A 14,598-nucleotide genomic window follows, 5' to 3' on the forward strand; every position below is an offset into this window, starting at 1 on the left:
AAAGTGTAAAGGCGTCTTCACATGTTTTCCAAACACACTGTGTACGAAGTAGATACCTCACAAACAAGTTTTTTTGTACGTGCTGACAACATGAAAAATTTGTGATTTTTCCGCTGATGACATTTATAGAAAAATTCTGTTTTGTATTCTGTATAGTTAAAGAAATAAAACGTATCGTAATTTTTCTTAGTGTGCTGTAATATTTGTTGCGAGTATGAAATAGATTAGAGCGTATTCAAGAAAGGGAAAGAGAATAACGGAGAGCCTGCTTAACAAAAGCACAATAAAGCTGTTAATATTCTCGTATTCGAGATTTTAATCTTTGCAGTCTCCTTTATTTGAATAGACATGTAAAAAGAGGCTCTATATTGAAGAATAGCCTCTTGTATTTCACTAACTTTCTGATTTTCGGCGAATCTGCGCGGAATTGTATAACGAAGCATTCCAAATTAGAGGATAATAAGTTGGGAACCTCCAAAAAATGAATCACTTCACGAAGAGCCTACAGCTTCAGCCACAGTATAAAACTTGCGAAATGATGTGAGATATACAGAAAAAATTTCAATACAGCGGACAGGTCCACGTGAACCAGCGTACACGCCCACTGGTCTAAGTCCAAGAGATTTTCCCTTTGGGGTTAGTTGTAATAACAGTTATTTCTCTTTCTTTAATTGAAAAATTACCAAGTTCGAAGAATTAAAAGAGCGATGATGGTAGTTCAGTCCGAGACCGGGAAATGCATTTTCGAAGTCGTATCGAAAGACAGTTTCCCTTGTTAGACTCCTGAAAGGATCACCTCGAATTGAGTTACATGCTCAGAATTGTTTCCAACTTTGCAAGAATTTCCTGCCGTTTTGATTTATGCTGCTGCATATATTTATAGCAGAAATCGACTCTATAAAGTAGAAAGTTTCATTGAATTACCTTCTCAGATGAATATACAGAAATATCGTTCAGGCAATCTTGTGCCTTCTTTTCTTCTTGCCATACAAACCGCTGGTACTCATTTCGTTTACGCAGAAGAAGGTACAAGTCTTCTATTCACTTAAGGCAGCAATCCCACACATGAAGTATATCATAAGGTATTTCCGTGAATTTTGAAACTGTTGGGGAGGTATGAAAACTATGAAAAATTCAAGTGTCACATATTGACGAGACTCTGACCAGAATAGCGATAATGCGAATTCGAAAGACAATCTGACACAGACATATTATCGGACTTTGAATTTATTAGGAATTTCATTGCGAGCCTGGTAAGTGGCATTTTTCCGTGTGCTGACGGAGAAGGTATTTTTCCCGTGCGCTTACGGGACAGTGTGTTTTAACTATAGTTAACTAGAGAGGAAACGCTCATTCTTAGTGTCATGTAATAAAAAATATATGTTGCCCTTGTTTTTTTTTGCAATTTGCATAAAATGGATTATTTATGATAAATAGAAAGATTTCTAAGAACTATGCAACTGCTAAATTAAACGTATTAACATTGGAAACTCTTTAATACTTCTGTATGAGCTGAACGGAATTTCATAATAAATAATTAAAAATTATGGTTTGATTACTTTTTATGTTATCACCTAATTTTTTCCATGAGCTTTGAATAATTATCTTCGCTTTGTTAGGCACGAAATATCGTATTTTTCCCCGAACTAAAGGATTCTAAAGCTTTAAATGATTTATCACGTTTAGTTGTATTGATTGTGAAATATTAAGTCAAACATTCATCTTTTTTAGTTCCCCTTAAAACTTAATGTGACCAACTAAATCATTTTAAAAGTCAGAACTACGGTCATCATTACATCCTACCGCGGTACCGCAAACTCTTAATTTCTGCATAGGCGAATATGATTATGCCTCTTAGAAAATACACATACAGACGTTGCTGTTTGATTAACAACGTTACTTTGGTGTTAACTAAACGTTAATCAACATTTAAAACGCTGAAGCGTGGTAATTATAACTGCAAGTTTACTTTGGATTTTCATTGCAAATATTGTAACAGTTACACTAAAGTGACGCTAAAACTGTTAATAAGGAGTTCAAGACGTACTAAAGGCGGAAAAAATGTCATATTTTTTCCGTTTTTCTACGATATGAAGGTGATCGCACTTCAGCGACACGTGATTGGACTGGAATGGTAATCGGAGTTCAATGATGCGTTTCTGGTTACACTTTCGAAAAATTAAAAATAAACAATTTATCTTTTGTGAAGAACGTGCGAAAGTTTTCCTTGGAAAACGTTTAAATTATTGCAGGTTTCTTAGGACTTACCTTAAAACTAACGAAGATTTTCAAACATCATACTATATTGTAGGTCCGGCACTACCTTCCAATGGGACTAAACTATAGCAGGAATGATCTACCCATAGCAGTTTAATGTTGAAAGTAACAGTACAGTTTATTACCGGACATCGAATTTTTCATCATTGAAAACAAACAATACCTGCGCAACACGCGTCATTACCGCCCACATCTGGTAGCCGCAACACGCCAAATTTAGACAGGACGAATCCAGCATCGGCTCCCGGAACTGAATTTAGAAATTTTGTACTTCTTCGTGATTTCTTCGCGCGAATATAAACAATTTTGAGTGTGATCTTGCGCGAGGTGAAGAAACATCGCGAGTGAAGAAACCGAACGCCCTGTCTTGCATCTCAGCTGGTGCTGGCTCTTGCTCCCGCCACTACCGTGCACGGTAATCTAGATTCGAATAATTATTATTCTAATGATGGTCAAGCGGTAGGGTGAGGGGAGTGGCGAATCATAATAGTTTTTTGCAGATGAAGGCTTTTGTGAAAAATCTTTTCAAACAAGGTGCAAATGTACGTCCCCTTACCGCGCACATCGGTCGTTTCAGGAATTATTTGAATTTCAACAAATTACGCATTAACCCTTTTTAACCCGCACAATTAGCGTTCCAAATTATTGTACGAATGCGTAAATGTCTGTATTTCCAACGTTAGACCCACTTCACTACCTCAAAGATTACCCTGATTCTCGCCTGGTGGGTGGTATCTTCCTCCGAGATATCGATGGACACCGGTGTACGCCACTGATTGTGCGAGGAATTATCGTCCTGACATAATTTACAGATTATGGAGGAAACATTTCGCAGATTTTTCACTCAGTCTATACAGGGTCAGCCGCTCGATATGTTCGTTAAAAAAATTTTACCTTCCTAATATTGTGAGCTAATGAAATTTGGTTTCGTGCTAGGACTGGCCATTTTGACTCCAAGTGAAATATTTTCGAAATGACTGCACTTTTGGTTATATCGGAAGTAGTCATCAACTTCGTTATTTTAAATGGAGCACACTAATTTGTTTATCATTCTTAGATTTCCCGTAAAATTTTTAGGGCAGTCGATGTAATGTGTCACATCTAAAACTTGCCGTTTTCCAGTCAAATTGACAAATTTAAAAAATTTGACGGCTGCAAGATCCCAGCGAAGTTGATATTGTGAAGTAACCTCTGAATATTTGGAAAAGGTGTTCCGAGGCTCAAAAAACGACATAATATATGGCGTTTTAATGTATTTTAATTTGATAAAAAATCTTGCGCAAAATATACCTTCAAAATCGCATGACTTGAAATCTTAATAATTTTCTTATTTCAAACGAGACACTCTGCACCTTAAAGCCTTTTTGCGTCTAGAATTTAATTCTGTATCAAAATATTATTAAGGTTCCCTGGATCGATTCTGGACAGGGTGTTTCATTCGAAATAACCAAGTTTTTCAGATTTGATGTCACGCAAATTAGGAGGCAGGTTTCGGCGGTTGCGAAACATTTTTTTCCGAGTTCAAATATGTCAAAAAGTAGCTTATTAAGTTGTCTTTGAGCATCAGAACACCGACTCGCAGCGGTTAACGCGCAATACCGATTTTCGTAGAAACTTGGAGCTATCAAAATTTTAAAGTTTTCCGGTGTAATTCGGAAACGGTAAATACGAAACATAAAATACTTTATATAAACTGGCATTAACATATAATGAGAAATTGGAAAATAACAAAAAACTTGAAAGTTTCATTTAAAATAACTGTTAGCTATTTCCGGTATAACCGGAAGCGCAGCCATTTTTGAAAGTATTTTAATTGGGTTCAAAATGGCCGCTACTAGCTTGAAACTAAATTTCATTCGGCTACGGCAGTGGGAAATCAACATTTTTCTGACGAACGGGTCGCGCGGCTCACCCTGTATGGACTAAACAGCAATATTTTACGAAAAATTCTACGTTACGTTCTAAAAATAGTTTATATAAAATGTTCGACACCTAACTTAAACTTTTTCGATATATTTATACTTAAAATTAGCTATACTTACTGAGCTGAACGTGCAGGATTACTTTTTGGGACACACCGTACATTCGGAGAGGCCTCTGATACACTAAATCTCAGTTACAAGATTAACCAAGCAACTGGCAGTTTTTAATCCAACACCCAATGTGTAATATCCTGATAACGGTACAGTTCATTGCAAGGCATACTAGAGAAGTTGTTATTCCCAAAAAAAAACAAAACTTCACAAAAATTGTTTCGAGATATGAGCTGCAGATAGGCTTAATTCAAAACTCGTAAGTTAATGAAACGAAGCTAAGAATCGACTTGAAAAGACACGATTATTGGGTGTGGTGAATGACTATGAAGTACACCTTTCTTCTAAAACAGTTGAATGACTACTTAATAATGAATCTTAAATCGATAATTATTTACCTAGGGCGCTAATGAGGAAGGTAGTCAGAATGTTGTTATCATTTCTATTGTGGTTTGCCTGATGATTGCCAAGGAATCGCCGTTGATGTTCTAATTTAAAACACGTTATTTTCTTGTGTTCCAGATATAATTTGAGCATGATTTATGAAAGTTTATTATAATTTTCTCAATGTAGTATTGAACAAAATTGAGTATACACTGCGGTTATAAAGTAATACAGACCTCACGTCTCGTAATTAAACTGGACATTCGGGTCGTGATGATATACTTTACAACTCTGGTGAATAATAAACAATTATTAATTTTTCTTCCACCTCGCTAAATCATGTCGAATCAGAAGTTTATAAACTATAGTTTTATTCCACTGATTTCGTTGATTGCAAGTTGATCGCATTCAAATCGGATAACGCATACTTTCCGTTCCTATGCAGAGGAGCAATAGCAGATCCTCTAAAATACCCTGTGACTTTTTTTCGGATGTCAAAGATTTCCAAAATTTTCCTAGATATCGACCAAGACTATTAAAAATGGTGTCACGACGAGAATTTAAGGTTTCACCCTTAATATTTTTTCAAGCATTTTAGTTGTTCTAAGTTCATTTACAGCATTGAAACGTTTATTTAGTGATGCCTCCAAGAGAACCAAAAACCGTTCCATTTTTCAGAATTTGTGAACAACACAAAAAGAATTCATATCGAAAGTTCTTTAATCAAGATCATAATTATTGCTTCATAATTTTCAGTAAACCTGACCTTTAGAGTCAAGTTGTTGGATATGTAAAAAATTAACACGTGTTTTTTGCTATATCTCCATTGAGATTGCGACACTGGAAAAACGCATTCACTCGTCACGAATTTTTCCTATAAGTATAGTAGCAGATACAATTGTATTACTAAATGCATTTGTAAGATGAAAGTAATAGTTTACCACACATGTATTGACATACATTCGGTGGGAATAGCCACTTACGTAACTAGGCAGGAAATGCACAGTTTTCTGTAGCCAGTGGGGTTCTGCGGGACGAGCCAAGACTGGCCCTGCAAGTCATACATTTCTAATTTTGCAGCAGTAAGAACGTTAAATCGCGCAAATGCATAAAAAATATCAAATATCTCCATTTAGTTCAACTGGATTCAGTAAGTGCTTTTCTAACAGTTTTTGATTTAGATGACTTTAAGAATTTACCTAAGAGAACCTCATGTGCACTCTTCAATAAATCTAAAGTTCCTCTATGTTTGCGTTTTATCGAACTTTTAACATTTTCCAAAAAAAAAAAAATCTAGTGGCCCCAAATCGGGAGATCTCGATGCCTTTCGCATCAGATCATAGTTTCGCACCCAACGAACTTGAATTTCATGTTTAAAAAAGAGCCATTTTGGCTTTCAACGGGCGAGTTGCATGTGTATCCAAAAATACTTGGATGCTAATAAACGAAAGAGGAGATGTTAATTTAAAATATTTAATTACCTCATTGAACACGTAAATTCAGGAAAATATAAAAAGTTCTTTACCGGAGAAGCAATATATGATATTCAAAATTGTCAGAGGAATAATTCTACTGAAATACAGAGATCTGAGACTTTTTGCCTCCAGCATGCTACGAAATGCTTCTTGCGCATAGTTGCACATGCCATAACTTAATTCAGTAAAGTCGATGATGTCAATAAAGTCGAAAACATAAATTAATATATAATCAATTTTAATATACGTGCTTAACTGTGCTTTCTGACGGAATGTCCTTTTAAACTTAATGATGGCATTTCAATTATTTGGCTGCGAAGAATGCTAAGTTAAGTTATGTGAAATTTTCTCAAGCGCAAAATAATGTCAGTTGCAAAATGCCATAAATTATAAAAAACGAAAACGAATAGTTCGTTGAAAATTTTTGTTTAATTTTATATTCCCCTGCATTTGTAATTAGGGTGTAAACGTTCGCGATTGTCATCTAAAGGGACACTTCTTATGTAAATTAAAATAAATGATCTCGTCCACGAGAAAATGCGTTCATATATATTATATGTCAGCGAAGGACAAAATATGCATGTAAAAATTGTGTTTTGCATACAGCAAAATACAAAGCACTATTTTTGCGTCTAGCCCGGTATTCTTATGCAAAACGGTCAAGCGGAATTTTAGATATCATTATTCAAATTCGAAAGGGGTGAGGGACACAACTTGAAGGGTGAAGGTGTGCTGAGAACAAGAATGAAAAAAAAATCTCAAGAAAATCCAAAAACCTGTTTCATTGGATGCGAGGTTACTGAGCGATGCGACTGTTGAAATCTCCAAGTTAAATAGGGATTCCAACTGGAGTTTTTCGTTTTAACCTAGCAATAATGATGAATAAATTTTTTTTTGTTAATGAATTATTCCGTCATAACATTTAGAAAAATTATTATGTATTTTTATGTAGATTTTTGCAAAATTTCTCCCTGAAAAGTTTGTGTTATAATAAATTTTACCAACTTACTTCAAGTTTCTTAAAGAAAATCAGGAAGTTTTAGGCTATACGTTAGCTTTTGATTAAGCTCAGCTCTCCATTATTATTACGTGTGTTTCTATAGTTATCCTTTCAGATTTAAATTATTTTAGATTATAAAACCACTCTTCAGAAAAATTGACACATAACTGATAATTAAGGAAGACTTCTAGACACACCCAAAAGCAGTTCTGCTAGTCATTAATGTTCATCAATTACCCAAAAAAAACAACTTTCATTCTCTCAGGGAACTGTCTCCAAAGGCTTTACTCTCAATATATCGTCCAATGAAAAAGCTACCATAAAATGACCAAACTTATTACAGTAGGAGGTCGCTACACCCGAAATCAAAGCCATCATCGAACCAACAGCAGTACTTACGAGCAAGTACTACCTACCTAATGAAAAACTCGCTTTGAATATCTGGTCAGTATCACTTTTGGCAAGTCACTGCAGCCAATTATAAAAGTACTACTAAAAATCTTGAAGAACTGTAACAGGGCATTTAACCTGTTGTTACAGTTTTAGCGGAGTAATAGCCTCTGTAATAGAACTAGGTATCTTGGAAGTGATTTCATAAAATCTCTTTACTATGGACATTCGTTTAGGATAGTCTAAATTAGCCTGTCTTTTTTGCACTGTATCGAATCTACATTGCAGGCGAGTTAGTGGAAGTTTAGCGCTTGGCAACGAGAAACGTTTCAATCAGTCACGTTTCGAAAACGAAGAAGTTGCATGATGTTCAGGAATTCCAATACGAACATAAACTTCAATTTGAATCGGAGAAATTTCGTGATATTGCAGCAATAAAAAAAACATTATGGATACGCTTGTGGTTTTTGTATATTTTAAAAAATTTAATTAAAAAACTCGTGGTACGCTAATGAGTTTTCTTTCGGCTATTTTCGCAGCTTGAAGAACCATTTACAAACATTTTTTTAACATAATAAGGGGTGGAGTCGGTTTCATTTCAATTCGGTTCTACTAAAGTTGAAAAATTCGTGAATTTTTGCCACCATTAAAGAAGTCTCTATACCTGCTGTGTGGTATTTTCGCCTCGGATTATATACAGGTTGTCATGAATTCGCATGCAAATGAGACAGAAATTTTTCGCACTCTAAACTTGTCGAGTACTGTTATTAATTGATAAAAAACCAACATTAATGAAAAAATAAAATAAAAAACAAGAATCTGAAAATATATTAATGTGCTTTGCTCTTAATATACAGCGCATGTAAAAAGTATTGCAAACCGTTTGTAACTTTCATAAACCCGATATTTTTTAAGAATACTTAAACAGGTACATATAATTTCATTAAAAAAAAAGGCATTTAATGCGTTATTTTTTATGTTTAAATTTTCCACCCTTGTCTAGCTACCCCTAATAACTTTTCTTTTTTCAAGTGGAAAGGTCCCACTGTAGTACATCAAATGAAAGATAATTCAATAAGGGGTACAACGGTATACTCTGAACTAAAATTAGATGTACAGTTCCTTTAAGAAAAAAATAGGACTAAGTCCGTATCTAAAAAAGATAAAAAAAATTAATCTTTGCTTCCTAAATTGACAAATCATTTTTAATTGAATTTTGAAAGACAGTGAAAAAATTACAAAAAGACATTGAAATTTCCAATGGTCTCCCATGTAAAAAACCCGTTAGATAGAAAATATTTTGGATTTTCATAGAATTCATTAGTAGTCGAATTCAGTTGTTGGGCATCTACCACAGTTAGAATAAAAAAAAAGAATTTAAATTTTAATCTTTTTGGGGCATGGCGATCGCAAAAGAACGTACGAAGAGGTGGCTCTCATTTTTAATGAGAAATAGCTAGACCGACCTTTTGAGTGGAATGTAATTGGTTGAACTAACAACAACTTTCAATAAACTGAAAGTGTGAAAGCTACTCCGAAATGCAGGAAACCTCAAACAGCAACTGGTAGCAATAAAGCACTAGACATTCTTTTATCTACCGATGAAAGCTCCATACGGTCTGTTAGCAAAATTGTCGATGAATTAGATGTATCTACAAACTCAGTAAGCAATCTTCAAAACGAGTTCCATACAAAATTTCCTTTACCCAACGAGCTGACTGACCTGACGATACTGACAGTAGGATGAAGTTTTGTGAATTGATGCTAGAAAAGGGCATTCAGGATCATAGCTCTTTTTCTAGAATTTTATTTTTTAGTAAACTGTAGATCCAATTTTATTTCTCAATATATCGTTGCATCCCTTTTTGAATTACCTTTCTTTTGATGTACTGCAACGGGTACTTTTCCGTTTGAAAATAAAAAGTTACTAAGGGTAGCTGGATAGAGGTTAAAAAAAATGTAATATGGAGATCAATGCATTAAATGCCTTTTTTAAATCAAATTATACGTCTTCAACTATTTTCGAAAAATATCAGGTTTATACAAGGTGTAAAAGCGTTGCAATACTTTTTGCAAGCGCGGTATTTTCATGCTCGCCTAAAAAGCACTCAGCGTAGTGTAAAGAACGCTCAAAACTTCGAATTTCGAAAATAATATCTCGGTTTTAAAACAATTCAAAAATGCTCTTTTAACCGGTAGTTTATTTAAAAACATTTTGACTGAGACTTGAGCCGCGCGCAACCAGCGGCGACATGGTTGAACTAAGGACTTTCCATGACCGGCCCTTTAATGTTTGCCCTCGTGCCAACGCCAAAATTCGTGGATGGAATTCCTAAACCCCTCCAAATAATTTTTGCAAAAATATATCTATCCATAGCCATTTAAATCACGGATCACGCCCCTACCTCCGAGCGGTCAACAACTACCATGCAGCAATTTTCAACTAGATACAACCATGCGATATGGTCGGTCTAACTTATGAGTCTATGGGTGTTTGTAGGTTACATAAAAAAAAACCATTGCCTTCAGTGGTCGCGTATTTATTGTTCGCATGATGGTATGGCAGGCACTGGTTCGTTAGGTGTATGGACTACCCATTGCCTGGAAGCCTGCACATAATTTTGAAGGCATTTTTCAAATTCTTGCGTTAAATTAATGGTTCCAATCATAACTGGTTCAGTACATACGTGAACTGGAAATCAATCATGTTTTTGTAGAAGTTGAGCTGCTGCATCGCTTTCCGTGTGTAATTTAGCAGCTCGTCGCTTCATTCTGGGAACACCCACAAAAAAAAATTGGTGTCATTATAAATTACTTACTTAAGACGGGAGTCAAAATAGTCATCTAATGGCTTCGTTGACAATCACATTAATATCCCATGAAGTGGCCATTAAAGCGGATTTTTATTCCTTATATTACACAACTCAAACGCGTAGCGATCAACTCGAGGCATCTCCCTTCTTGAGCTGTGTCATTAATAAATATCGAAGACAATGACTTTAACGTGTTTGCATAAAGATTATAGATCATTAAGCCGACAAAAGCCAATAAAAGCTTTCAGAAGTTCAATTGTTGTTTAAAAACGGTTAACTCTAGCAGTAGCGTATTAGTAGGTAATTGATTCGTGTTCCTTTTTCGGTACAGTTTGTTTAAAGTAATTTAAGATCTGCGTGTTCTCCTACGGCATATGGGAACACCAAGTCAGTTAATAGTGTTATACGAGGTCTCTGTGTTTATGTTTTTGAACCGTCCTAGTGACTTATCGTCATTTTCATACAGTTTTTGTTTACACTCAAGAGTGAAAGCTTTAACCTTTATTTTTCTTATCCTCAGCGGAGATTCCGGAACGCGAATATCAGGTATGGACTCCGACTCAACAACTCAATCGTCATTCGTGTTTTAAATTGCCGTCTTTTTTCGACATTTATTTACGACTTGTATTGCATCTTAAGCATAAATCCATCGATCAATGTGAAAGTAAAACATTTTTTGTAAGTTAATATCCCGGAATTTTTCTTACATAATCCAGGCAGGGAGGTGGGAATACCGAGAGCTAAACGCACGAAACGGCTGAACTAGATCATTAGCTTCGTCAGATTGGACCTTCAAGTCTCCACATATCTTCAAATCGTAGAAGATCCCCTTTCGCGTGCGGTTTGACAATATGAACCTTTGCCGAACGAGGATAGGTCTCTTAACACATTTTGCTGTAAATGAACAAGATTTTAATGCGGCTTTCCAGAGATCTCGGCGGGGGGCGCTTGAAAAATGACAAAAAAGCTCTGTAACTGATGTAGGTCTCCAACTAGTGTAATCACTGATGATGAAACATTAATCGAATATTTAACGCTTGATAACTTTGATTAGGTTTACTCCGAAAGAGGTTCTTCGTAACAGGTTTAATGCGAATAGCAAACTTCATCAGTATGCGATTCACCGTCAGCTCCCGAAGTATCTTCAAACGCAGTGACTTGACTTCATTGTGGTGTAGCCACTTAATAAAAATTTACCAAGAAGTAAATCATAAAGGCGATATTTGCTTTAATCAGAAAACAATGGTAGCAAGCATACTGATAAAGGTATTTAGCATAAAGAGGTACTTCGAAACCAACAAATACCTGCATATCCCGGCCTTAAGCAATAACGTTCCTTATCCTTCCGTGGGCCCCAGAAGAAGAAAGAAATTTAACTCTTTATCAGATGTTAGTTGCTCTACATTCCATACGTTCTTCAGGCATGGATTTTTATCGACATTAGTTGCAGATGGTCAAGACGGAACACAATGGTGCACCAACTAGCGGAATTGATAATAATGGGTTCTGGTACTGTGTGGGGCACGGAAACCATCGTATTTAACTTGATTCTGCATTAATTGTTTCCATGTTTTATTGCATCGCCAATATGCTTCCTAAGACAGCTACAGTAATTCAGGATAAATAACTATAAGAATTCGGATCTATTTTAATGGTTAAACACCTATAAGATAAGCAAAGGCCACAATAGACAGATTGGGATCTACTCCTTACAAATACTATACAAATCCACGAGCTAATGGCACACGGTGTTAGGTACGAAATGCATAGAAATGTCTTTTTATTATTTAAGATTTAATGTTATTCTTTGTACTATTAAGTAGGATCCTTGATGCATGAAAGGAAATTATCATAGGTCCAGATTTCACCAGTGATAGTATTGAGCGCTCTGGTTTATTAACAGAATATTAAGTAACCGTGCTCGAGTGATTTGACAATGTAAATTATATTAGCTCTATATAGAATAATTGTGACCACTAAAGCTTTCAATACTATAATCTTGATAATTCAGTTTGTGTCAACATTTTTAGAGACCTACATGCAGCAAAGAATAAAATGAAGAATAAAAGTAACATCCGTTCAGGTAACACGAAAATGTGCGCCATTGTGTTTTTTCAATGTTTATTAAATTTGTTGCCTAAATAAATAATAAAAAAATAAATATAAATAATTAAATTAAAATAATAAAAAAATATATAAATAGTTAAATTAAAATAATTAAAAAAATATATTTTAATTAATAAACATGAAACAGAGATTACTAGTTGGTCGCAATATTCATTAAAGATATTTAGCCTAGGGAGATATACAGAGCGACTCGAAAATGCACGTAAAAATGGTATCATGAGACTATTTGAGTCAATCCATTAAGATTTGGTTCAAAAATTGTTTTTTACAAAGTACCTGCTTTAGATGCAATTGACGGTCAAAATTCTAGTAAAAAAAATGTTTTTGCTATATCTGAAGAACACTTCAATGGGTTTCAATGGAACTCATTGCGCATTTGTTCATTAGTACAGAGGTTATTTTCATGTGACATTCACGTCTATTCGCAACGCGCAAGTGGTAAATTCTTAGCGATCTTCCTACAAAAATTACCAACATTTTTCACCTGGCAGTTGCGTGGTATTAATTTTTTTTATGGTGATACATTAGCCCTTTCTCCAACTTTTCTCTCTCTTGGAGATTTCTGGTACGGTTAACATTTCACGTCGAAAAAAATCATCACTTTCCTCATGCAGAACACCAATTTGCCATCACTTCGATGATTATCGGATACTTGTTGATGTGAACGCTGATGTTGCTTATGAAAAATGTCATAAAAACTTATGCAATTTTGTTTAAATTGCTTTTGATATCAATGATTGCGTTTTCTAGCAAAGAAGTGATCGACGCGCTTAAAATTCCGGGTTTTTGTAAAGATAATCTGTCGTTTTATGTTACGGTTTAGGTGGTGTGCTTCCATTGGCATCGTCGGAAACCCGATTACCGAACATTCGTGCGAGTGGGTCATCATTCGTTTAAATTATTTTTTTTTCTATGAGTAAAATGTTTTCTACACACAAAGTCATAATTCTAACTGCACCGGTCATTTCTTCATGAGAAAACGCCATTATTGATCTCAAGAGAAACTTACCTCATTTTCCACCAGTGACACCAGTGTTCACATCCGAAAATATCGATAATTATCGAGGTAATAAAAAATTAGTGTTGTGTATGAGAAAATAAAATAATTGTTCTCGGAGTGAAATGTTCACAGTATGAGAACTTTCCAAGAGATGGAAAAATGGGAGAAAAGGTCGATGTAAAATCACAAAAAAATCAGTACGATGCAGCTGCCCGGTGAAAAATTCCAGTACGAAGATGGCTAAGACCTTACCATTTACACATTGCAAATATTCATGAGCGTTACATCAAAGAAATCCCTGTACTGATGAATGAATGCATAATAAGTTTCACTGAAATCCATTGAAGCATTCTCCAAATATTGAGAAAACCATGTTTTTTTTTGCAAGAACTTTGACCATCAACATCGTCTGAACGAGACACTTTTTCAAATAATTATTTAATCAAACCTTAAGGAACTGACTCAAATAATCTCACGATACCATTTTTGACATGCATTTTCGGCACGCCATGTATGCATATAAAAAATGAATCCCCGTCAACAATAATAATAAATAAGATCATCGATTCAACAAAATATCATCAGTTTCAATTATTGAAGTCAGACCATGGGGAAGATCGAGTTTGTAAGACTCTGACAGGAACAGCTTCGCAGGAGTCTCAAATTAACTCTTCTGCTCGAATCTAGAGCATTCCAGTGGCCCCAAATGGGTGAATGCTCAAGTTCAGGAGCATAAGCTTAATTCACCATGACTTTCAGAAAACTGATGACCCACCCGTGCTGCAGAAACCATGTCAGCGGAACGCAGACGGAAATCTTCTATTTTGCAATCAAAACACATGCAAAGTTTGCATCTGCTCTAGATGCTCACAGTGGGAAGTCCAAAAAGTTGATGAAGCTTTGTCTTAAAAGGGGAATTGGGGTATAAGAATTTCCATCACTTTCAGGAAGCTGATGACCCACACGCGTTGCAGAAACCACGTTAGGGGAACGTAGGCGGAAGTCCCGTATGGTGCAATCCGAACATGTACAGAAATTCTCTATTTCGCTATCATCATGTTTTGTGTATAATTAGTTAGTAAAAGAGTGAATCTTTAAT

At 35.3% G+C, this 14,598-nt stretch overlaps 1 long non-coding RNA gene across 1 annotated transcript in view; it reads right to left on the reverse strand.

Annotated features, from left to right (window-relative positions):
* The window catches only part of LOC136347211 (uncharacterized), a 61,936-nt gene extending 58,574 nt beyond the window's left edge, over positions 1-3,362 (reverse strand). Inside the window, exon 1 of the long non-coding RNA XR_010733460.1 lies at positions 2,269-3,362. This is a non-coding gene — a long non-coding RNA (uncharacterized lncRNA). The remainder of the gene's footprint in view (positions 1-2,268) is intronic.
* Positions 3,363-14,598: the final 11,236 nt, after the last annotated feature.

The sequence above is a fragment of the Euwallacea fornicatus genome, chromosome 27 (assembly GCF_040115645.1).
Source record: "Euwallacea fornicatus isolate EFF26 chromosome 27, ASM4011564v1, whole genome shotgun sequence".
Taxonomy (NCBI): Eukaryota; Metazoa; Arthropoda; class Insecta; order Coleoptera; family Curculionidae; genus Euwallacea; species Euwallacea fornicatus.